Genomic DNA, 24,007 nt, shown 5'->3' on the forward strand with positions numbered 1-24,007 from the left:
AAGGGGTGTGGTTAATAGTGCCAAACGGAGCAGATCACACGATCACTGCTATGGACTGAATGTGCCCCTTCCAATTCATCTGTTGAAGCTTAACCCCCAATGTGACTGTATCTGAAGACAAGATTTTTAGGAAGTAATTGAGGTTACATGACGTTATAAGGGTGGAGTCCTGATTCGCTAGGACTGGTACCTTAAGGAAGAGGAAGAGACGTCAAAGCTCTCTCTCCACCAAGTGAACACACAGCTAGAAGACGGCCGTCTGCGAGCCAGGAAGAGAGCTCTCACCAGAAACCAACCTGGGGAAGACCTTGGTCTTGGACTTCCAGCCTCCAGAACTACGAGAAAGAAATTTCTGTTGTTTAACCCCCTCAGTTTGTGGAGTTTTGTTATGGCAGCCTGAGCAGACTAATTCCAGGAATGGTGGAAATATCCCTGGGGCAGGGATGGCCCTGAGCCTCCTATTTGAACTTCCACTGACCCAACATTTGTTCGTGAAACAACTTTTGTGAACTGATGAGAGGCAAGCAGTATGAAAGTACCCAGACTATCTCCACCTAAGCTGTCCCTGCTGACGGCTGTGGCTCTGCTCATGTGGTGGCCATGCTTCCAGACACTCTTGGGGTGCTGTCCCAGAAACAGGTCTTCCCACTGGGGAGGGTTCTGTCCTGCTTTTGAGAACAAATGCCATATTGCTTGGGGATGGAGCATTTTCAATCCTTACAAAGCAGGAGGGCAATGAAAGGACTACTTGGCCTTTACTTGGCCTTGGTCGAACTTTGCTTTTGGAAACAAGTATATACCGTGGGTGTTTGAGGTCACTATCTTAAGATGGCAGGGCTGGTGTGCAGAAGGTGCTTTGTTTTAAAGGATGAGGGGTGAAGAGACGTGTGATTTCCTCTTCAAACAAAAGCCTCTCTCTGAGAGGCCAAACTGGAGGTCCACGTATGCTTGTCCTCTCGTTCTCAGACCGCATCCGTGGATTTTACGTTCCCTTCTGAATGTCGACAGAAAGAGCACCACCAAAAGTAATGGCACAGGAAGTGGCACTCTACCACTAGCAACAGACACTGCAAGGTGGGTTTAGCCTGTCCAGTCAGGTAGAGTCCAGGATTATAGCCACGTGCACAGGTGAAAATGTGGGGTCCTTTAGAGATGTGGCGTATTTGCATCCTTCATACTCTTTTAAAAAAAGGTGTTTCAAATGAAGTGGGAATTGCAAAATACATTTATTTCTGATTGGATGCAAGAGCTTTCAAGTATGGAAACACTACCTCCTTCCTTTTTTTGGATTCCACTTTAAAAACTGAAAAAAATAATCTTTTCCTCAAGAATTGGGCTTTAAAGTGGGTAATATCAAAACAATATTTTATTTGCAAGTAATAAACTTTATTGTTTAAGCCTGCTTTGAAAGTGCATTGGTATCTTGAGGACACTTTAGTTAAACTCTTTGCCCTCCCATTTATCCAAGAATTTTTGCTAGTCCTTGGATGTGACGTTCATAATAACGCACTTCAGGCATTGCAGGTATGGATACACCTTCGAATGATAAAAAGATACAATAATCATCAAGGTATTGTTCAACATAAATGGCATATTCTTTTACAAATCTTTTAGCAAAATAAATGAGGTGTGGCCAACACATTCAGTAACTGTATCATCTTTTGATTAATCCAAGTGGTCACCATCCAGACCATTCCACAAAGGCAGTTTGCAACTAATGAGCAGGATGCAGCTTTGCCAGGGTGCCTGAGAAACGCCTTTGTATCTGGGTGTCTTCAGCTCTTTTCCCTCCTAATGGGATGGGCTTCGAGTGCCGGTGCAGATGGAGCAGATGGCTGGGCTGTTTATCCTCTCAGGCCCCTCGTTCCAGGCGAAGCCTGCGTGCTTCATCCCTGGCTGGGTAATCCCAAGTCCAGCTGGAAGTGAGGACAGAAATGTTTGCCGGGCCGGAGCTTGTCCCACGTCTGTTTGCTCTTGGAGCCAGACTGGCCTGTTCCTTGCAGGTCTCTGGGGAGGCTGCAGCATCCTTGAGTTTCTGATTAACTCTTCCTTGGCTGAGTGAGTCCATGGGGGACCCCAGGCAACCACACCTGGCGACACTGTCCCTGGCTTCGCATCCCATTCCCCCCACTTCCCACACCACATGTACAAATACCGCACCACACACACACGCACACACACATTACCCCACATGCACAGACACTGTGCCACACACACACCCTACACACCACACACACACACACACACCACTCGCCTCCACCAACACATACCCCACACCTGCAGTCCAACCAGTGTTTTCTTAGTGACTTCCCTGATCCTTACCATCAAAGGGATTCCTGAAGCAAAGCCTTCGAGGTTTCCTCCTCAGGAAGGGCCCCTCCTGAGGACACTGAGAAGGAGAGAACATGTCAGTCTCTGTTTCTGGCAGTTGTTCATTCACCACATTTCTGGCGTCTGTGATGCACCAGGAGCTCTTCCGAGTCCTGCAAGGAAGAGGGTGTGGGATGGGGACTGAAAGAGTGGACACAGCCCTGTTTTCATGGGGCTTGGGGTCTGCGTTGGCAGGATGCTGAGAACATGTTGGTGAGGAGGACGATCACAGTGATGGAAACCCGGGAGGAGCAAAGACCCAGGACCCTGGAGCAGGAGACCGGCTGATGGCAAGAGGAACGCCAGCCCGTGACTATGCCCGCAGAGGGTGGAGAGCGGCAGGGAGGACCGCGGTGGGGACACGGAGGTGTGTCCAAGACGACGAGGCCCGTGGGCTGATCAGAGTGGTGTGAGGAGTCTGCAGGTCTTATATGCAAGATATTCCATCCCTGAATGTAGAGGTGACGATGAGGAGGTGTGCAGGGGGTGCCAGGAAACTCCGGAAAGAGCAGAAGAATCAGGGGTTCTAGACCACAGAGGAGAGGAGACCACAGTGGGGATGGAGGGGTGTCCGGAAGAGGGAGATTGGAAGGGGAGGGTGCTGGGCCTGCACAGGGAGCAGCGACTGTGAAAGAGCATCAGGGTCATGTTCTGCTTTTCATTTTACTTTTCTAAACTAATGCTTTGAAATAATTTTGGATTTCCAGAAGAGCTGCAAGGATAGAGTTTGCATATACAGTCCACTTGGTTTCCTTTCATGTTAACATTTTACATAACCACAGTCCATTTGTCAAAACTGAGAAATGATCATTGGTAAAATCCTGTTAATTAAACCAGAGGCTCTGTTTGGACCCCCTTTTCCACTGGGACACAATCCAGGACACCAAGTCACATTAAGATGTCCTGTCAAAAAGAAAAAAAAGATGTCCTGTCTCCTTGGTCCCCTCCAATCTGCAACAGCCCCTCAGTGTCTCCTTGTATTTTATAATCTTGACACTTTTGAAGAGTGCTGGTCAGTTATTTTGTAGAATTTCCCCCAGCTGAGTTTGTTTGATGTTTTTCCATGGTTAGATTATGGTTAGAGATTTCTGTGCAGAATATCACAGAGGTGATGCACCCTTCTCACTCCACATCAGGGCATGTATGACCTCAACTAGGTTTCTTCCTGGTGATGCTCACCTGGGTCTGTCGGTTAAGTCGGTGTCTGCCAGGTTTCTCCACTGGCAAGTGACTGTTTTTCCTTTGCCATATTTTTGTTACAAGAGTCACTCAGTCCAGCCCAGGCTCAAGAGGAGAGAAGTGAAATGCCAACTCCTGGAGGGGCAAGTGTCCCAGAATTCGTGAGGTTATGTTAAATTTACCACACTAATTAGAAAGTGTTGTTCACAGCATTATTGCTAATTATTATTATTATTAAACTAGTTAGGAGGTTGCCTTTCCTTCTATAAGGAGGTGACATTTTTATCTGTAACACCTTTGACAGTCTTCTCAGGGAATATGTCTGCCCCATCCAGATATGAAACTAGAGGGACTGCTCATTAACAGCCATGGAAAGCTGTACTGTACAAAGACCCAAGGGGACTTGCAGTCAGGGATAGCAGACTGACCACTCTCATGACTCGCTTCTCTCTACTTGCCCCACTAAAATAACAGGAAAGGAATGAAAACCTGATTACCTCATAGAGATAAAGAGAGCAGGTTGAAGCCAGGGATGAAGTAACCTCACACATTTTGGGATGACTCAGCTGAGTGGCTACTGACAAGCAGTGGTCCCCTTTCTGGCCGTCCTACTGGGAAGAGCAAAGCAGTGCGAAGGCCAATGGAGCAGGGGGCTGGAGGGGCCCGTAACAGGGCTGGGGCGAGTGTCTACATGGAGACCCTCCAGCATCTCACGTTCCTCTCCCACCCTGTGCAGAGAAGGGTTACTCTGGCAATCATCACCCAAACGAAGTAGGTATTAGTTTCCTGGATCTGCTATAACAGAGGAGCACAGAGTGGGTAGGTGAAAACAACAGAAATGTACTGTTTCACAGCTCTGGATGCCAGGTGTCTGAGATCGGGTGCTGGCAGGGCCAGGTTCCCTCTGAAGGCATTAAGGAAGGATCTGTCCCAGGCTTCTCTCCAGTTTTTGGTAGTTCCTTGGCTTGTGGCAGCATAACTCCAAATTTCACAGGGTGTTCTCCTCATGTGCATGTCTGTGTCCAAGTTTTTATAAGGACATCAGTCACATAGAATTAGGACCCATCTTAATGATCCCATTTTAACTAATTACATCTGCAAGGAACCTATCTCCAAATAGTGTCACATTCTGAGGTGTTGGGGGTTAGGACTTCAACATATGAATTTGGGGGGCACAAAATTCAACTTATAATTTGGTGGGGAGTTTCCTGGCTGAAAGAACAGAGAATCTTCACCTCAGGGACACCAGACCTAGCAGAGAGCTGGAGAGCGCTGCGGGGCTGAAAAGGCAGGATTGAGTGAATGTCAGCCTACAGGACTCTGCGTCCTCAGTCCTCTTTCCTGTTCTACTTTCACAGGGAGAGCAGCCAGGCCCACCTTGTGCTCACCCAGGGAGAAGATTAGACATTCCCAAAGAAAATGTCACCAGGTATTGGTATTTGGTGGTTTCTCAGTTGTGTCTGGATCATCTCATTGCATAAGTCTGCAAGACCTACCCAGCTCCCATCTGCCCAAATCGCATCCAGCAGTTTAGTGCTTCCCTCTGAGATATGAATGGACAGCCAAGGATCACAGACACTGGAGAGAGAGTGTCTACATGGAAGACTGAGACTCAGAAGAGAAAAACCAGAAAGCAAATATGCAGAAGAAACAATTACCAGGGAGCTAAAAGAGGACTGAAAAATAAGAGTTAATATTCTTAGAGATCAAGATGGGATTGCATGTATATATAAAGAACAATAGGCTATGAGAAAAGAATTACTAATTATTGGTCAAGAGGGAAGGTAGAATATAGATATTTTAGACATGAAAGCAAGACCAATCTATCTGCACATCCATCTCTCATCTACTGATCAATCAGTTGATCAACCTATCCATCCATTATCCATCCACCCAGCTAGCCATCCATCCAACAATGCATCCACCCATCCATCCAACAATCCTTTCATCCATCATCCATCATCCATCCATCCATTCATCATCCATCCAGACAGCCAGTCAGCCATCCATCCAACCATCTATCCATTCATTCACCCAGCTATCATCTATCTACTTATCTATCTATATAGTCTGTTCATCTATCACCTATCTCTCTGTCGGTAATCTATTATCTATCTATCTTTCCCTTGAACTCTTTCTTTTAAAACTACTGGATAACACACTTCAGTAAAATAAGGAAGAAAACTAGATAAGATGGAATTCTGGAAACAGAGGGCCCAATGCAGGAGGGAGGTGGGGAAAGCTCAAAAGTCTCTAAGAGAAAAATGCTCTTTGAATACTTGGAAAAGTTTTGAGGTATTTAATACATGTGTTCAAACTTTAAAAACTTTTACTAAGAAGCACATGGAACACTGAGCAAGTGAAAACATAAGGTAATTTTTAGCTTCTGGAAAAAAACCCATAAAACCCGTAAAAGCTGTGTGAGAAAGGAGGTATGTTCACTCCAAGCATTGGGAACATATGTACCCCATGTGATTAATGTAAACTCTGCCTGTTGGGAGGGGAAGACGTGGGGAGGTGGGGCATGGGGGTGATGGAGAGAATGACTTCTCACCTTCCTTAATAGAGAGTCCATGCAGTACTCTAGAGTATTGATTAATCAAGAAATAGCAGGATTTTATGTTACATGAAAATACAGAAATAAATATCAGAAAAAATCTTCAGAAGTTGATAATGCCTTCCTCTAAAGCAGCAGTAGAGGTTTGGGCACTGGGCCCAATATTTTTTCCATATAAGCTACTTAGAACTCTTTGATTTTACTATGTGGATGTACTTTGCTAAAAATAGAAACAAGATTTTACAGCAAAAAGGAGAGTAGAAGAATGTGTACACATAGCCCCCAGAGGCTTAGAAACAGTGAAAGTCTTCTGGCAGGATTTTGTGTTGCCTTTTTATTAGTGAGACAGGCCAATAGAGTTTTGTATTTATGCTGCCAGAACTGGGAGGAAACCCTTCTTGTTCCTTGGGGCCATACCACTCCATCTGTCACCCTCTCTTTGAAAATGCTTTTGTGACAGGTTGCTTAGAGTTCTAACACTTAACACTGCTCATTCCTGAGGTGAGTGACAGCTATGCTGTTCCCTGCAGGGGCGGGCAGCTCAGAAGGCCTGGGAGCCCTTGTCACAAGGTGAGAAAGGAAACAGCAGTTCTCTGTTGGTTCTGATAGAGCTGCCATTCTCCACTGGGGAACTTAATTGGTAAGAGATTGTGGGCTGTTAGAAACCTCAGCTCTTAGGGTCATGGACAGTTTGGCCATTATTTTCAGTATCTACTGAGAGGCTCCTGGTTTCATCGCCCTTCCCGCTCAACTCAGCATTTTCGAGTCTGTGAGTCTGCACCCCATGCTTTGCTCATCTTTGGGGCTTCCTGGAATGGCTCTCTCCATGTCCTCCCTTCTGGTATTCTCATTATCATGCCCTCCAACTGTCTTCCCATCAGAGGAGAGACAGTGCCTGTGCGGGGAGAGGAATCTTTATGGGAACATCGAGGCTGCAGCCCTTACCCCACCAATTGCCCCCTCCCAAACTTGCCTTAGGAAGAGGGGAGACCCATGACACACACGGGGGCCACTTTGGGGAGAAAGAGTGAATGGAAGATGAATGCCAATGCTGATTGGTTGGAGTAGCAAGACTGGACACAGGCTGGAGGAATCAGGCAGGTCCAGAGCAGCCAACCAGGCAAGGGGGTCAGGAAGGAATACCGACGCCTCTGCTACAAGCAGTGAGTGCATTTCCTGCAATTTCTGTGTTTTGGCTCCTTCAGGGTTTCAGGATTCTGGATCCTGGCCACCTTTCCTCCTTTTCAGACACAACTAGCAGGGGACATACTTTGCTCTTATCTGGGTAACTTTGCAGCCTGGGATGGGAAGGCTAAGGAAATGGCAGAGCATTAGAACATTAAATGAAGCAAACTTTAGGCAAAGTGAACAATTTCTCTGAATGGCCTTTCAGAGTGAACAATTTCTTTGAATGGCCTTTCAGAGCACTCATCTGTAGACCATATCATATCAAATGAAGTAAATCCCAGACACTCATCATTTCCAAATTCAAGCCTATTTTGAAAAAATAGTAATACAAAACATTTTAAAAGGCTGCAAAGAGACTGTGGAGGTTGGCCACCACAGAAGGTTGGAGGGGTTACATTGGGTATGGGGTCCCAGGAAGGGAGCTGGCAGAAGGCGTGGGTGCAGCCTGTGGGCAGGTTAGAGCCCTCCGGGCTTCCTGGCTGACAGTGGTGTGGGCAGCTCTGTGCCCACCCCTGACCTCCCCTGACCTTCAGCTTTGGTGAAGTGAAGACATCTCTTGTCCAGCTCTAGTCGGCTGTGTTTGAGCAGAGACTTGACAATATGGGAGTGTGAACCACACAAGTACCTGGCCAAGAGAAGCCCAAGATCAGAGAACCACCCCTGCAAAGAGCCTGAGGTTTTAGAAGCAAGTTTTGGGAGAAGTGGACCAAAGTGTGCATGGGAAGGAGGTAGAGGATGCCCGTCTTGCAGAATGGATCCAAGATAATCCAATCAATCCCCCAAAGTCCCCACTTGTTCATCTCCAGTGATGGGTGAGGATCTATTTTCATCAAGGTGCAATATAGGAAGCCGAGCCCCAAGCAAACCACACACAGAAGGTGCTTATAGGACCTGGAGCTCACATTGGAGAGAAGGGGGCCATGCAGGAAGGGCACTTATAGAACTATAGCGCACACTGTGGAAGAAGGTACTACACTAGGAGGATGCCACAGTACCTGGAGCTCACACTGAAGAAGAAAGAACCATGCTCAAAAGAACCATGCTCGTGGGAACTGGAGCTCACTCTGGGGAAGAGGGAACCATGGAATCACACAGGAAGGATGCTGACAGGACCTGGACTCATGGTGGGGAAGAAGCTGGGAAGAGGGACAGTCAAGAGATCACCAATTAGACCTGCCAAACTGCTAGCTCGGGTGGCCACATCTGAGCTTGCAGAGAACTCTGGGCGTGTTCTCAAAGGTGCACAGGTGGGGAGGCCATGGCAGCATCCGCTTCTGTGCAGCCCCACGGTGGGGCAGTGGATGTCCAGTGGTACCCTGGGGCTGCCGCACACCGACCCAAGGAGAGCAAGGACCTTCTCCATTGCCCGCCAGAAATGTGCGTAGCTCTTGGCTTCCCAGATCTCAGGCCAAGGGTCACTTGTGGCCAGCTCACCCCCAAACCATGTGAAGAAGAGTAGTCTGGGACAGAAGCCTCCAGCTTGACCAAGCTGAGCATAGAGCAGCACAGCATCGTGGTGCTTGGTGTAGGGAGCTGGGCCTGGCACCAGTCTTCCCTCGCGGGCTAGGCAGTCTTCCAGTCTTGTCGTAAACTGTCAGGTTCCTGCTTGCACAACAAGCAGAGGTGTAAGTTAGAATGACAGCCTCCCAGAAGTTGCCCCCGACCCCTGCACCACGTAGCGTGTTGCTTCTTAGTATTCTTTTGGGTCACCCCTTGAGAGATGAGGCCAAGGTGTGGGTGCTCTTCCCTTGTGTGTCTTCACTGCTAGAGAGCGACTGGGCTGTGTATCCGCCTCTGAGGAGGTCAATATTAATGTGACCACCACCCTGGAGAGTCACCAGGCCAAGACTCAAAGGCTCTGAAAAGTGTTCCTCCAAATGCAAACCCAACCCAAGAAAAAAAGGTGCCCCAGTGACACAGGCCAACCATTTGGAATGTTTCCCAACTTTTTCACTCGTGGGGTGAGGGTTCCCAGGAAAGACAGAACCAGCTGCAGAGTGTTTGTGTAGGCGTTGGGGGCTGGGGGCCTTGCTCTTTATTGAAGAGAGTCTGGGGAAAGAGGATCAGGGGTTGCCATAAACTCCAGGCTTCGGATCTTAAGGTAATTTGTTGTACTGGTGAGGTCAACAGGCGAGCTTTGATCACAAGCAAAGACTCTAAGATTGTTGTCTACAAAAGTGATTGATTCATTACATCCAGGTCTCAAATACCAGCAGAGGTCAAACTGAGCAGGGGGTGGTAAAGGGAGGAGGGCAGCATTAGCACAGAAGTCACCGCTCAGCCTTCCGCTACACATCTGTGATTTCCGCAATGACCTTCCGGGACGGGTGATCTCTGAATTTGCTCATGAATTTGAGACATTTACCTGACTTTTGATGTTAGCTTATTTGCTGGAATAGTCACTGCTTTTATGCCATCCTTAGGGAAAAAAAGAGCTGGGTGGAAGAAATGCCCAGGTGCCACCACCTCTGGCTGCAAGTCCTGCTTCCTGGAATGGAGAAAATTGGAGAAAATGAGATGAAATCCTAGGAAAAGGATAGGGCCAGACATCTACCATTGGTCACAGGCATGCAACTGTAGAAATGCGTGTCTGTTCTCTCCCTTTCTTCCCTGAAGCTTTTCTGGGACTCACGCCCCACTTGCTGCACAATATAGGGGCAGTTGACCCCCTTCCTGTCCCTGGCAGTCATCCTGTGTGATGTCCTTTCTGCCTGCGTCTGTGGTGCCACTGCACAGGAAGGGTGCCCACAGATACTGGCTGGCTGGTCATCTTTGGAAGTCATGGAACAAACCTTACTCCATTTATCTCAGCACGCAGGGCCTCCTCTGTCTCTTGGAAATCAGCAGCTATCTCAAGACTACTTCTTTTTCTGTTACCAAGGTCCTGATTTCACTCTGATAACTTTTGGTGCAATTAGGTGCACCTTATGGAATCCTTCTTAGGTAGAAGGCCCGTGGAGTAAGGTCTGATTGGATTGGGCATAGATTGGTACTGATCTACCACAATGGGTTGTTGTAGTTCATTCATTCATTCAATTAATGTTTCTTTCCTGTTTAATATACATCAGAAATTTTCTTGGAGGAAAAAGCCATGAGCCATAGAAGCCTAGTCCCTGCCCTCACAGAGTGTGTGGTCCATCGGAGATTCGCAGGTATAGCCCCACATGGTGAGCATTGGGTTCGGGGCCCCTAGAATGCAGAGACTGTGGGAGGGGTGGGGTGGGCAGGGAGCTTCCCAGGGAGGAGCTGAGGGAAGGGAGACTGCTGGGCAGAGGAAGTGGCCTCTCCAAGGCCCTAAATGAGGGCCAAGGAGCTCAGTGTGGCCGAACATAGAGCATGAGGGGCATCTGGGAGAGAAAAAGGCAGGGGAAGCACACAGAAGCCGTGATGACCTGATCACTTAAAGATGGTGAGGTCACAAGTAAGGGCCAGGGGAACTATTAAAGTGTTTAATGGTCTAGTAGCACGGTAAGATTTTTGTCTTAAAAAATCTGTCTGGGCACACTGTGGAGAATGGACCGGAGAGGGACAGGTCTGGAGCAGGGCAGCCTGTGTGTAGGGCTTATGGCAGCTGGGCCAGGAGGGAGACCATGAAGGAAGGAAGGAAGTCCGGAAGGAGAAGGGACAGAGCAGGAGGGGACTGGATTGAGCTGGAAGGAGGGAGGGAAAGAGGTGAGTCTTCTTGTTTGGGGCTCCGGGTTGTTCTAACCTTGTGATCCAGGGGGCCGTTGGGGGGCTGGGCATATCCTTTTATATTCACTCTTTTCCTCTCTGGGTTCCAACTCCCACAGTGCCCTAGGGTCTCACTTCGGGTTAGGGTCTTGAAACAACAATGAAGCCACCCTGGCTCTACGACTCTATCCAGATTTCTCTGTGAGTGAGCAAGAGGGTCACCCCAGGACCCTACTCTGAGGGGCGATGGACTGCAATGCAGGGGATGTGAGTGGTGCCCCCAGAGCCCGAGCACCTGGACGGCAAGACCCCATATGTGACCACTCCCGAATCAAGACGTGGATTGTTTTAAGAAGGGAACAGCATAGATTGCATTGAAAGGCAATTGTTGGAAGTCAGTCGGGAAAGAGCACATACTCTATGAGTCTATTTATATAAACTGCAAAACAGGCAAAGCAGATCCATGCCATTCAAAGTCAGGAGAGCTATTATTCTGGGCTTGGTTCCTGGAAGGGGGCAGGCGGGGGATCTGAGTCTTGTGTTTCTTTATCTGGTGCTGGATTCACAGGTGTGTCCAGTTTGTGAAAATTCAGCATGTCATGCTCTGCACCTCCCCGCCCCACCAGCCGCCACTGCACCCACAACTTCAACAAAAATGTTTTCCAAAGGACGACCCTGGTGCTTCCCTGGAAATGCTCACTTTGCATGCTTCAGGTGTGTAGACAAGAGAGCTCTCTGAAGGTGGGTCCAGGGAAACAATAAAGGTCGAGCCTGTGGCGTGTGTCGTGCTCAGAGGAGGCTCGGGGGACAGAGGTGACCTGGTCTGAGTTGGGCCACGGCAGCGCCTCGCCTGCTTCCCTCTCTCAGAGTCCCCCAGGATGCTTGTTGGAGAAGTCCTTGTCGATGCAGGACCCAGAGGTCACAGGTTCAAGCCACATAACAGGAAGTTCTGATGGTCTTGTTACTGATTTCCAAGCAGGCAGAGGAAGTCACAGTCTTTCTGAAACAACAAGATTCTTGGGCCAAATCTCCTTTTCTGACAACCTAGCCCACAGAGGTTCTCGAGGAATCTAGCAAGGGAAGGGTCTCCAACTAGAAATGGTCATGACTTCATTTAACTACAACTTAAATACAGTGTCTTCAGAGGGAAACTATGGTTCACCTGAAGCAGTTTGAAACCTCCCAGAAGAGTGGAATGTTGGCAGCAGATGTCAGCAGGCACCTCCAGGGAGTGCGTGGAACCTGCCCAGGGGGCTGCGGTCCTGGGCAAGGCTGCTTTCACCAAAAGGAGCCTCATTTGAATGGGGGCGAGCACACACAGAGGCCTGTGCCTGACCTGATGAGCAGGGATTCTTTACCAGCCGCGTGTTCCTGGGAAGCAGTACTGTGTCACACAGCTGTCACGCCTGGTGCATTTGAACACTCACCCCGTGTGGGTCTGTGGGTGCCCATCTGGGGTTGCAACCCAACACCCCCGAACACCTACATTTATGCCCAGGAGTCCGGGGCTTAACTCCAGTCCCAGCAGGTGCTGTCACCACTGCCTTCACCGGGGACCTCATCTCCTCCCATTTCTGGCCTCAGCACTGACACCAGGACGGATGGGGTTTCATGAATTCAGTCCCGCTCCTGGGCACCTCCTGCCCCTTGGGGTGGTGGTACCATTAGCTCTGGCCAGTGCTCAGGGAGTGGGAGAGCAGTGAGCCCCTCGCCTGGTCACTGGGCATGTTCCAGATCTGAGCTGCTGTCAGCTATGTCCTAGAGAACAGAGGACACAGGGTGGCGCCCCCACTGATGGCAATAGACAGTGTGGACAGCAAATGCACCTTGTCATCTCCGCTGTCAAGGTGTTGGGTCTGTCACTGCCACGAGACCCCAATCACCCTGACACCATTTCTTCCTCCAAAGCCCCCAACCCCTGCCGAGACTCCTCACAGCCCCCCGGAGTCCACTCCCACCCACCCCGCAGCCCAAGGGCCCCTCCTTCCTGGAGCCTCACCTGCTCCATCTCATACTTAGAATAAAATCCAAACTCTGAAGTCTGGCCCTGCTGACCGGTCTTCTAACCACTATCTACTCCTTCTCAGGAATGCCCGTCTCCCTGCTCCTCTTCAGACCATGGACTCATTTGTGTCCCAGCTCTCAGGTGGGAATGCTTCCCTCAGCCTTCTGGAAGGTTCTCTCAAATGCAATGTTCTCAGAGACGTGCAGGTCTTTGCTCTTAATATTCCTTGCTCTTAAACTGTGACCTCTGGGGATTCATTGTCTCCTCCACCAACATGTAAACACAGAGAGGTTGGTGACTCAGTGTTCTGTGCCCCATTCCAACATGCGTGTGTGGTTTCCTCACACCACCAAGCAGTTCTCTGAAAGCAGGTGAGCGTCCTGCAATTCAACTCAATTTTGACATTACCCACATAGAGGTAGCATCATATCCCACGGATTCGGGGCCTGGCCCCACGAGAACAACACCCCAGACACACACAACTCCAGACACCAATTGCCAGTCCAGGTTGTCACCTGGGCTTCTAATCGACTGGCTATAAATCAGAGGTTCCCATGACCCCCTCCTTGGGCTTAATTAATTTGCTAGAATGACTCAACAGAACTCAGAGGAACATTCTACTTACTAGGTTACTGATTTACTATAAAAGGATATAATTCAAGAATGACCAGATGGAAGAGCTGGATGGGGTGAGGTTTGGGGAAAGGGTGAGGGGGCTTCCATGCTCTTTCCAAGTGCACCACCCTCCCCAAATCACCAACCCAGGAACTCTCTGAGCCCTCTCCTTTTGGAGTTTTATGGAAGCTTTATGACACTGGTGTGATTATTTAAGCCATTGGCCATTGGCAATTCATCCAAACTCCAGCCCCTCTAACCTCCCGGAAGTTGGAGGTCGAACTGAAAGTTCCAACCCTCTTATCAGGTTCTTCTGGTGAATATCCCAGTGCTTAGCTGTGGTCCAAAACATAACCTCATTAACACAACAAAAGACATCTTTATGCTTTCCTCACTTCAGAAATTCCAAGGGTTTTAGGAGCTCTGTGCCAGAAACAGAGATGAAGACAGAAATATATGTTTCTTATTATAAACTACATTATCACAGTGGCTGTCCTGTTTGCCACTCTATGCACTACTGCAAAGGCAGTGCTCAGAATCTGTCACTCCTGAGAAGTCTATAGGAGGGGCGGTCAGTTCCATGTGGTCCTGGGATCAGCAGGGAGGGCTCAGGGTGTGCAGCCCGCTGTTGCTTTGAGAATTTACAGCTGGAGTGACCGTGGGCTCAGGCTGGCACCACCTTCACTCACACGGTCTCAGCTCAGATGAGAACTCCACTGAGATCTGAGGGAGGCAGAGGACACGCATGCGTGAACAAGGAGAAGGATCAGGAGGCTCCCCGTGTCTCTATGTCAAGGCGACTTGCACACATACGGCCTTGTTACTCTCATGGAATTGGCACAACAACTTTCATACTAGGCATTGTTAATGCTTCTCTTCCTGTTGTATAGGGGAGAAAACAAGGGCTTGGAGAATGTGGATGGTCCCAGCCCCGTGGATGGTGACATGGGGAACTGATGTTTGAGACTGGGCCTGCCTCCCCACAGTGCTGCTTGCCTCCACTCTTCACTGTGATGACGCTCAGAAGATACTCAAAGGCTACGTCTGACAAAGGCTGGGCTCCCCCGCTCCTATTTCTGGGATTGAGCACTCCTAGAAGGAGCCAGGACACGAGCCATTTCTCTGTAGCTCTTCTGAAGGACCTGCCAGCTTTCCCACCAAGTGTCATTAATGATCAATATGATCCATAAAGATGCGTAATTGTCCATCTGCTTTGGGCAAAGGGTGCTTCGGAGGAATAAACCTGTTTTGACTCCACTTGCAGCCAGGCCAAGGGGTGAGGCCGGCCGTCTGGGAGAATGCAGAAATCCCAGCCTCACATATGCTCCCCACAGATAGCCTGTCCCCACACCGGGCCTGTGCCAGGATGACCAGGGATAGAGCAGATGAAAACGGGGGCAGGTGGGACAAGAGAGGGGTTTTGTCCTTTTCTCCTCTCTGTTTTAGGCCCACCCACATGCCTGTGGAGTGAGATAAAGCCCACCCACTCCCACCTAGGGGCTGCTCCCTCCAAGGAGTCTTCCTGGAGGTTCAATCCACCCTGCCATGTATTTCATAAAGGATCATACCCAGAACAGACAAGGTACTTCCACGATTCAATGCATGAAAGACAAAAATCCAATTATAAAATGGGCAAAAGACTTAGACTTAGTCATTCATGCAGGAGGAGATCCAAATGGACAATAAACATATGAACAAGTGCTCATCACTGCTACTCATCAGAGAAAGACAAATGAAGCCTAGTGGGTCCCATTACATGCCTGCCAGTGTGGCTGAAATAAAACAGGCTTCAGTATCAAGTGCTGGTGAGGGTGGAGGAAAAAAATGGATCTCACACGGGGAGTCTGACAATACTAGATCCACTTTGGAAAACTCTTTGGCAGTTTCCATTAAAGTAAGCACATGTATATCCTGGGAACCAGCAATTGACTCCAAGGTGTATTCTTAAGAGAAAAGAATATATATTTTCATGAAAACTTGTTCCACAATGCTCACAGAAGCTTTATTCATTGTAATTAAAAACTGGCAACAACTCATCCAATAACAGGAGAATGGATAAACCAATTCACTAAACGGAATGCAAAGCAAAATTAAGAAGAAAAAAAGAATAAGCTCCTGATACGTGCAACAGCCACATGGATGAATACCTAAATCAAAGAGGCCAAACACAAAACAGCATGCCCTGTATGAGTCCATTGTGTGAAGGTTAAGAACAGGCAAACAAATTGATAGACAGCTCAGAGTGATGGTTACTGCTGGTGGGGGAACAGGGTGAGGGTTGACTGGGCAGAGCCATAAGACAACTTTCTGGAGAGATGGAAATGTTCTATAACTTGAGCGGGGTGGTACTTACAGAGGTGTATACAGCTGTCAAAATTTATGGAACTGTACTCTTAAGTTTTGTGCATCTTACTCCATGTAAATGATATCTGAATAAAAAATAAATTGTACCCAGCAATACCATGTTTCTGTGGATATCTTCCACCAGCAATGGAAAAACGTTTCTGCTGCTCAACCTCCTCACCAGCATGTCATAGATTCAGTTTTTTGGATTTCAGCTATTTCAATAGATACAACAGCTAGCTCCCCCCAGAGCAAATAGTCCAAGAGGTCAAGCAGAAGTTGCAATGTCCTTAATCTAGACTCAGAAGTCACTCTGAGGAAGTCACCATCACTGTCACATACTATCACTTCTACAAATATTCTATTGGTCACATAGGTCAGCCCTGATTCATCATGGGAAGGAACTATTAACATACATAGTAAAGATCACAGGGGCATCTTGAAGGCTCGCTACTAATTTCACACAGGTGAATTTTTCTCCCAGAGAGGATAAGTGCACTGTGCCAAAATTGCTGAGAGATTTCTCTCAGTTAGATCGAAGTTCACAGAGTGTATGTTAGGGCTAGCTGGTATCAATTGACTGGCTTCCTGGTAAGGTGAGAACCAAGCTTTATCTGGGTGACTCACGTCTCCTGGTAATAACAAGTCTGCTATTATTATTTTTTGCCCAGATTATTGTTCTAGGGGCTGGCAATTGGCTGGATTACTAAGTGTGGGCTGTGTGAGGCTCTTGATCATCTCCTGCATCTCATACGCTTGTCCACTTTAACAGTGGAGCCACATCACAGGTGTGGCACGGGGGGAATTCAAATTCTGAGGTCTTGAAGGTTCTACCCATTTCCCGTGAAAGACAGCCCAGGTTACAGAAACATGAATGTCACCCAGGTATCCAGAGGCCATGATGCTGATACCAAGCAGAGTAAGAACCAAGAGGGACTTTCATTTCTTTAAACTTTTAACATTCAAGGGCAGGATCATTTGATTTTGCCCTTTACTTCCTTTGGTCTTTGGATTTGAAGTTACCAGAGAATTTAATTTCTCTCTGGGGACTTGGCAATGGGAGAAAATGTTTCCTTAAATTTGAGACACCCCTAGATTTTTTCAAATTATTTGGGGCATTTAATTTTTCCATTTACTCTTATTGAGGACTCCTGCTGAACTATATTGAATGATGGAAGTATACATAATTGGTGAAAGAAAAACAGATCCAAGAATAAGTGTTCTGTCTTGGGTACAGGGTGGTTTTGGAGATAATTTAATTGATAAATTATGTAACCGTTTCAGAGTTTGTTGGGGGTCAAACTTTTTGTGTTTCTGTCATTTACTGAGGTGGTTTGTCCATTTTGATGACTAGAGGTTTCTTGTCTGCGATGACTATCTTGGTGTGTGTTGGCCCTGGCCAGCACTGCACTGTCTCCTTAAGTCAACAATTCTTGGGTTGAGAATCAGTGAGCCCACTTGACTGCAGATATACACCACATTCTCAAGGTCGGCTGTATCAGTAATATATGTGATGTTTTGGCTTCCATATGCTTATACCTCTGACTTATTTCTCAGATGACTCAGAACTCATGGTGGGAAACGTGGATGGCATTTATTGGGAGCCCTAGCAAAGAACCCAACAGTGTTTGGTCTCAGCTGATTACCTCATATTCCCCTTTACAGAGAAAAATAGAAGCCACCAGACAGTAAATCTTCCATCCCCTAAACATCCAACACACATTACTATATAAATCTCACAACCTGCCCTTCTTCCCAAGCTATCCAGTGAAGAGCTGCCCTCTCCCTATCTAAAGCAAATCACAGCTCCATTCCGCTGAATACCCACAGATACTTTGGATCTCTTTTCTGTTCACCCTATCAGATGAATTCTTGCCGTAAAATATAAAACAGCCTCAAGTTTCTGTTACAGAACAAAAACATGAACAAAAATATAAAACTCTATAGCTATTGTCTATCATTTCACTTTGCATTTATAGAAATTTCTCACAAGACTTGCCTATATTTTATGTCTCCACTTCTCACCTCCCAATCACTTCTCAGCCTTTCTAATCCAGCTTCTGACCTTACCATGTCATTAAAACACCTCTGGCTCAGGTAACTCATGATCTCCATGTTGTTGTCTGATCTTTCAGCTGCATTCTGCAAATGAGCACGACCTACTTCATGAGACCTGTTCTACCCTCAGGTTCAGTAAAAACCTTCTCCTGGCTTTCCTCCTGCTCTTTGGCTGTACCTTAATCCCTTTGCAGATTCATCCTCCAACCATTAAGCATGTGTATTTCTCAAGTCCTTTTTTACTCACTCTGCATATTCTCCTTAGATGGAGCAAACACTTTTCCCTTAACATCCATTTCCTCATTCTTCTTTTTCACTGGGGCTCCAAATTGGCCCACCCCCTCAAGTGACTTGGCAGTCAGTTCCAATTCATCCAAGCCAGTCACAGTAATTCCCTTCTCTTTGCATGGGATCTGATTTTATCCAATGAGATGTGGCGATCCTTCTGCTGGGTATGTTTTGAGAGCTCTTTTTCTCACTCTTAATAAGAGATACCAGGATGAGTTGACCTGAGATCTGAAGCCTGTTCTACTCTGGCCACCCTGACTCCTTTGCCTCCTGAAAATCCAGTTGAAGTGTTGAGACTGCAGAATAGAAATATAGAAAGATGGGTTATTTATGCCATGGTGAGATTAACCAACCCTGTAACTGCTTTGCCATCACCCTCCTTGTAATATGAGTAATAGATACTTTTATTGTCAACATCATTCTAAGTTGAGGTTTTTGTTACTTGCAGATATTTCTATGCTCTCTTGGCTTCAATTAGTGTTTACTTACAAAGCATACAAACCTGAATGTCACTATGCCTGACTAATCCTCAGAGTTTCAGATTCATAAAGCTAAGGGCTGACTTGGAATCACTACACAGTTATCTGGAGGACTCCTTTAATTCAACATGCATAAAGACTAAGTTATAATCTGTCCCCTTAAACCTATTACTCTTGCACCTTCTGTACTGCAGTGAGTGGTGTCCATGCCCAGCAAGTATGAAAATAGAAACTTAGACACTGTCCTTATATCTCCTTTTCCTTCTCTCTTCATCCTAGTAAATATCTCTAATTTAACTTCACTCCTTCTCACTGCCTGTCATCTGCTATATGCTATTACCTCCTTTCTTCTGGCACTTTTTCTACTTCTCGATCTAAAGTTTGTTATTAATGCCAGCCTTTCCCCCTAGGTAGTGATCGCCATGACCCCCCTGACCAGGTCTGTTTTCATCCACCATTATGTCTGTACTGTCCCCTAGAAAGTACCAATAAAGACCTGTCGGTCATCCCAGAGCTGTTCCCTTCCACAGTGTGTGCACCTGGGGGAGAAACCTCACAGGAAGTTAATACCAGAACATGGCTTAATTTTGCATCTGTTTCTTCCACAACTGAAAAGACTGATTTATTGATGCATTCAGTATCTTGTCCAATTACTTAACCATTGGGTACTTACTAGATATCAAGCACTCCGGTCATATGGAGAGGGAAAATTCCATAGACCCTGCCATCACAGGCCAATGGGGCACAGATGTGTAAAATGATAAACTAAGTCCCCTACATGGAGACACATAAACAGGGGCAGTAGGAGTCAAGAGGAAGGTCTGCATTTCTCAGACAGGAGAAGAGAGGATGGTCAACAGGGAGAGTGGAAAGAGGAATTCTGTGCAAAGCCACGCAGGTGTGCATCAAAGGCACAGACAGGCCAAGAGAAAGTGTCATTTCAGACAGTTTGGTCTTGTGGCAGTGCACACAAAAGGCGATTGGAAGTCAGAGCCTGACAGACCGCAGCATGTTGATTTGTCCCATGGGAAATGAGGAGCCCCTGTCCAGCTTTCTGTTTTGGAAACAGGAGGTGGCCAGGGCAGCAGCATTATTGGCCCTGTGATGAGGTAGGGGCTAGACTCACAGGTTGTCCTGGATGTGCTTCTTATGTGTCTGGGATTCCCGTTGCCGTCCTGCCCTGCCGTTGTCTTGGTTCTGGAATCACGTTGGCCAGACCGACTGGGAACAAGTGAAGGAGTCGTGTCCTCTCCCTAAACAGACACGGGTTAAGGGCAATGGCGAGTAGCTTTGTCATCATCGTTCCATACAGCCAGCCACTCTACTATAAATAGCTGAAGTCATAATGCAGAATAGTTATTGATCCCACCAGTAGGCACATTTCGGAGCGTGGTGAGCCTGGAGTCAGATAGGGTGGGAGTGGAAAAGAAGGGATTGTGCACTGACATGGATTCGGGCAGGAGGGGACTGCGGGGAGTGGGCGGGATACACCATCAGTCTGGAACATCTCTTACATGTCTCTAAACCAGGAAGAGCGACCACAAGCCCATATGTCCCCGTCGTCCTATCTTACCAGAGGACAGTCTCACTACCTGAACCCTCTGAAGGCCATGGTGTCCTTGAATCCTCAGCATAGGACCCTGGACAACCACTACCTACCTACCGGAGGTGACACACCAGATGAGACGTGTGTTTCACCTACGTGCGTGCAGGCCCATCCCTGGATGGAGCCTTTTGTGTGTGTGGTATCACTGGTCCCACATCTTGCTTTCATTGTCTTTATTTGGTTGGCAGTGAAATCAACTCTTTTGGAGGGTTTTCTCAGTGTGCGTGTGCTCTGGAGGCTTTACCCGGGGAGGGAGAAATGGCCTCATGACCTGAGCCAGGCACAGAAAGCGCTAGTCACTGACTTCATCCTTCTCTTATCCCTTTCCTTATCCTCCCACCACCAACCAAGGCCCTTAGGTGGCCTTGTTTAGATTATACTATAAGGAGGGGTGTCTGATACCATAAAAAGGGGGGAGAGTTGTGGAGATGAATGGGGTGTGAATCAAAGGCTTTCCCAAGAGGCTAAAGGCTAACTACTCATCTGGAAGGAGAACCAAAGCACCTGCTTGGAAAACACCAGCTCTACCTCCCAGTCCATGGTCAGGAGTAGGAGGGAGAACATTCACAGCTGCAACTGGAAATGGGTGCAGGGGGAGTGGTGTTCTCAGGGAACAGCCAATTTAAGAAAGGGAAGAGGAGAGAAAGTTCACAGAAGAAAGAAGTGCCTGAGGCTATGGGGTAGTTTGCTGGTGATCAGAAAGGGAACACTGGGGCTTTGGAGAAGGGCAGGGAAGTTAAGCCCCAAGCAAGGACATTTTTTTCCTCTCTCATGCTTTGTAGAGCTTGGATAAGCACATTCATTCAACAGAAGGTTTTGCCCAAATCTCTTCCTTGGTTTCAAGCCAAGGCACATTTCTAGCGAAGCAGCACCCACGGAGCCCAGGGGTTTGCTCTCTGACCAAATTTTCCTCAAAACAAGTGAGTGGACTGAGCTGGCCTGAGCATGTGCTGGTACAAAATGTTTCTGTTTTACTAACAACTCGGGTCATTGACCGCAAACGCTTGCACTCGTGCTGACTGAGATGCAATTTGCTCTTATCGTAACTTATAGTACTGGTTACTTTATTTATTTACTTATTTGTGTTTGTTTGTTTATTACTGTCCAAATATAAAAAGACTTTGGTACTCATAGCATCTTCTTGTCTGAGACTGAAGCTCACTTTCTGTACTAGTGGCCAAGTACAGAGAAACATTTCTAAAAAGGGTGTGACAAAAGGGGAAAATGATTCTGGCATTTTTCTGTAAATCCTGAATGAACAAGTCACATTCTTTTTTTTTAAATTAATTTCTAGTTGCTTTATAATGTTGCGTTAGCTTCTACTGCACAACAAAATGAATCAGCTATACACATACATATATCCCCTCCCTTTTGGTGGGAGGAATTGGGAGATTGGGATTGACACAAAAACACTATTGATACTATGTATAAAATAGTCAACTGAGGGGAACATACTGTATAGCACAGGGAACTCTACTCACTGCACTGTGGTGTCCTAAATGGGAGGGAACAAGTCACATTCTTGCTTGCATTGTGAGCTGAGTGGGTTTGGGCATTACTACCTGCAGGATCTTCTCCATGGTGGGGGGAAGCTGTTGTGAGACATACCTGTGGCTGGTGAGGGAGAGCTCCTCCAATTTCAGAATTTATTTTACACACAGAAATGCAGCATAGATCATTCCCAGGGAAAGGCTGATGGATGAGACCTTGAGTAATCCAAGGAAATGCAACCATCCTCCGCCTCTACCCGTTGCCCGGTGCACTTTCCTCCTTGTCACCTGGCCCCCCCGGAGAAGCACTGGGTCACATGTGAACTAGGCAACCCCATACCCTTCGGGGGGTGGGGAGAGTTTATCCTCCCTGCTTAGCTCTGCATTAGCTGCTGTATCACCCCCTCACCCCAACCCCATCTCCCTGCCACTGGGTTGTTTCAACTCTAAATTCAGATCAGATGCCCATTGATCTTTTGTTCCAGGGACTGTCCACATTGTGGGGAACCCTGATGCCCTGAGCATACAAGAAACAGGCAGCATTTGAAGAGAGGGAAGGAGACAGAGAGGGCGAGTGAGGCTAACACAAGGAGGCATATCTCTGTGAGGTATCTCAGGAATGTCATCTTCCAAACCCCAGATTCAAGGTCACGTCACCAAGTCATCATAGTCAGGGTTTTAGGGCCCACATAAATGAATTGTGATTTTGCCAGCTTCCATATCATGGAGCCATTCCCTGCTGGCCCTCCCAGGTCCATAGCCCACTCTGGGAATGACCCGGCCCCAGCTGCTCTTTTGGCCAAGACGCCCCACTGGACCCCACTGGACCCCACTGGACTGAGAGGTCTTCATTCTTTAGGTGCCAGTGGTTGAAATCCAGTGGGAGGGGATGTTTTACCTCCATCACTCACTGAAATAAATGGACTGTCTGTGATCACACCTGGCAGGGAGCCATGTGCTTTGAGAGTTGGCAACTGCCCAAGAGAGCAAAAAATTAGTTGTAAAAGCAAGAGATCTAGCAGGTTAAGAGAGTAACTCAGGTTAATGTATGGGTGAAACATGCATTAACAGGGAGCCTGGTCAGGTGAGGACCCTGCTTTCAAAGTCTGCTTCTATCCCAAAGGACCCGTTCCAGTCAGTAGCAACAGCTCTTTTTTTTTTTTTTAATAAATTTATTTATTTATTTATCTATTTATGGCTGTGTTGGGTCTTCGTTTCTGTGCAAGGGCTTTCTCTAGTCGTGGCAAGCGGGGGCCACTCTTCATCGCGGTGCGCGGGCCTCTCATTATCGCGGCCTCTCTTGTTGCGGAGCACAGGCTCCAGACGCGCAGGCTCAGTAGTTGTGGCTCACGGGCTTAGCCGCTCCGCGGCATGTGGAATCCTCCCGGACCGGGGCACGAACCCGTGTCCCCTGCATTGGCAGGTGGATTCCCAACCGCTGCGCCACCAGGGAAGCCCCGCAACAGCTCTTTAAATGGACCCTTTCTTTGATGTTGTTTCCTTTCGTGACCTTGTGAAGATGGTCAAGGACACTGGGGCCTGGAGCTGCATCTCTTTGTCAGTGCCAGCACCCGGAGAGGGCCTCTGATGGACACCATGTGTTCTATGAAATCTGTAGCTGGAAAACAGAGGGTGGTTCAGAGCCAAGTGCCAAAGCCGAGATGTGTTAAGAGCCCACTCCAGCGAGACCAGAGTGGTGGGCATCATGCAGCCAGGAGAACCACATGCTGAGAAAACTGGGGCCCTGGAGACTGTACTGAACTTGCCCAAGATCACATGATGGTACAGAACTAGGACCAAGCCCAGCTCTTCCGAAATCCAGGTGGTGTTTCCACGTTAGCTTGTGTTTGTGTGGTGCTTTATCATTCCCTGGCAAGTTTACCCAATCACCTCATTTGATCCTCAAAGTAACACAAATGGCAAGGTATCCACAGACATTTTTACTCCAGTTTACAGAGTCTTTTATTCCCAGTTCATGTTTCTTCCTTTTACTTGTCTTTGGAGTGGCGGAGGCACTTTAAGATGTATCCATTCTACACTGGAGATGAAACAGAATATGGGGTGGGTCCCTAAGATGTGCAGAAAACTGTTCTGTTTCCTTAATTCTTGCCTCGTGGGGACAAACACCACGGCGACGGCAGTTCTGCCTGAAGCAGG

At 47.6% G+C, this 24,007-nt stretch overlaps 1 long non-coding RNA gene across 1 annotated transcript in view; it reads left to right on the forward strand.

Annotated features, from left to right (window-relative positions):
* LOC118896489 overlaps positions 1-18,661 on the forward strand; it is a 64,508-nt gene extending 45,847 nt beyond the window's left edge. The window contains exons 2-3 of the long non-coding RNA XR_005020186.1: positions 18,065-18,117; positions 18,479-18,661. This is a non-coding gene — a long non-coding RNA (uncharacterized LOC118896489). The remainder of the gene's footprint in view (positions 1-18,064; positions 18,118-18,478) is intronic.
* The last annotated feature ends 5,346 nt before the right edge of the window (positions 18,662-24,007 follow it).

The sequence above is a fragment of the Balaenoptera musculus genome, chromosome 6, assembly GCF_009873245.2.
Source record: "Balaenoptera musculus isolate JJ_BM4_2016_0621 chromosome 6, mBalMus1.pri.v3, whole genome shotgun sequence".
In the NCBI taxonomy this organism is placed as follows: Eukaryota; Metazoa; Chordata; class Mammalia; order Artiodactyla; family Balaenopteridae; genus Balaenoptera; species Balaenoptera musculus.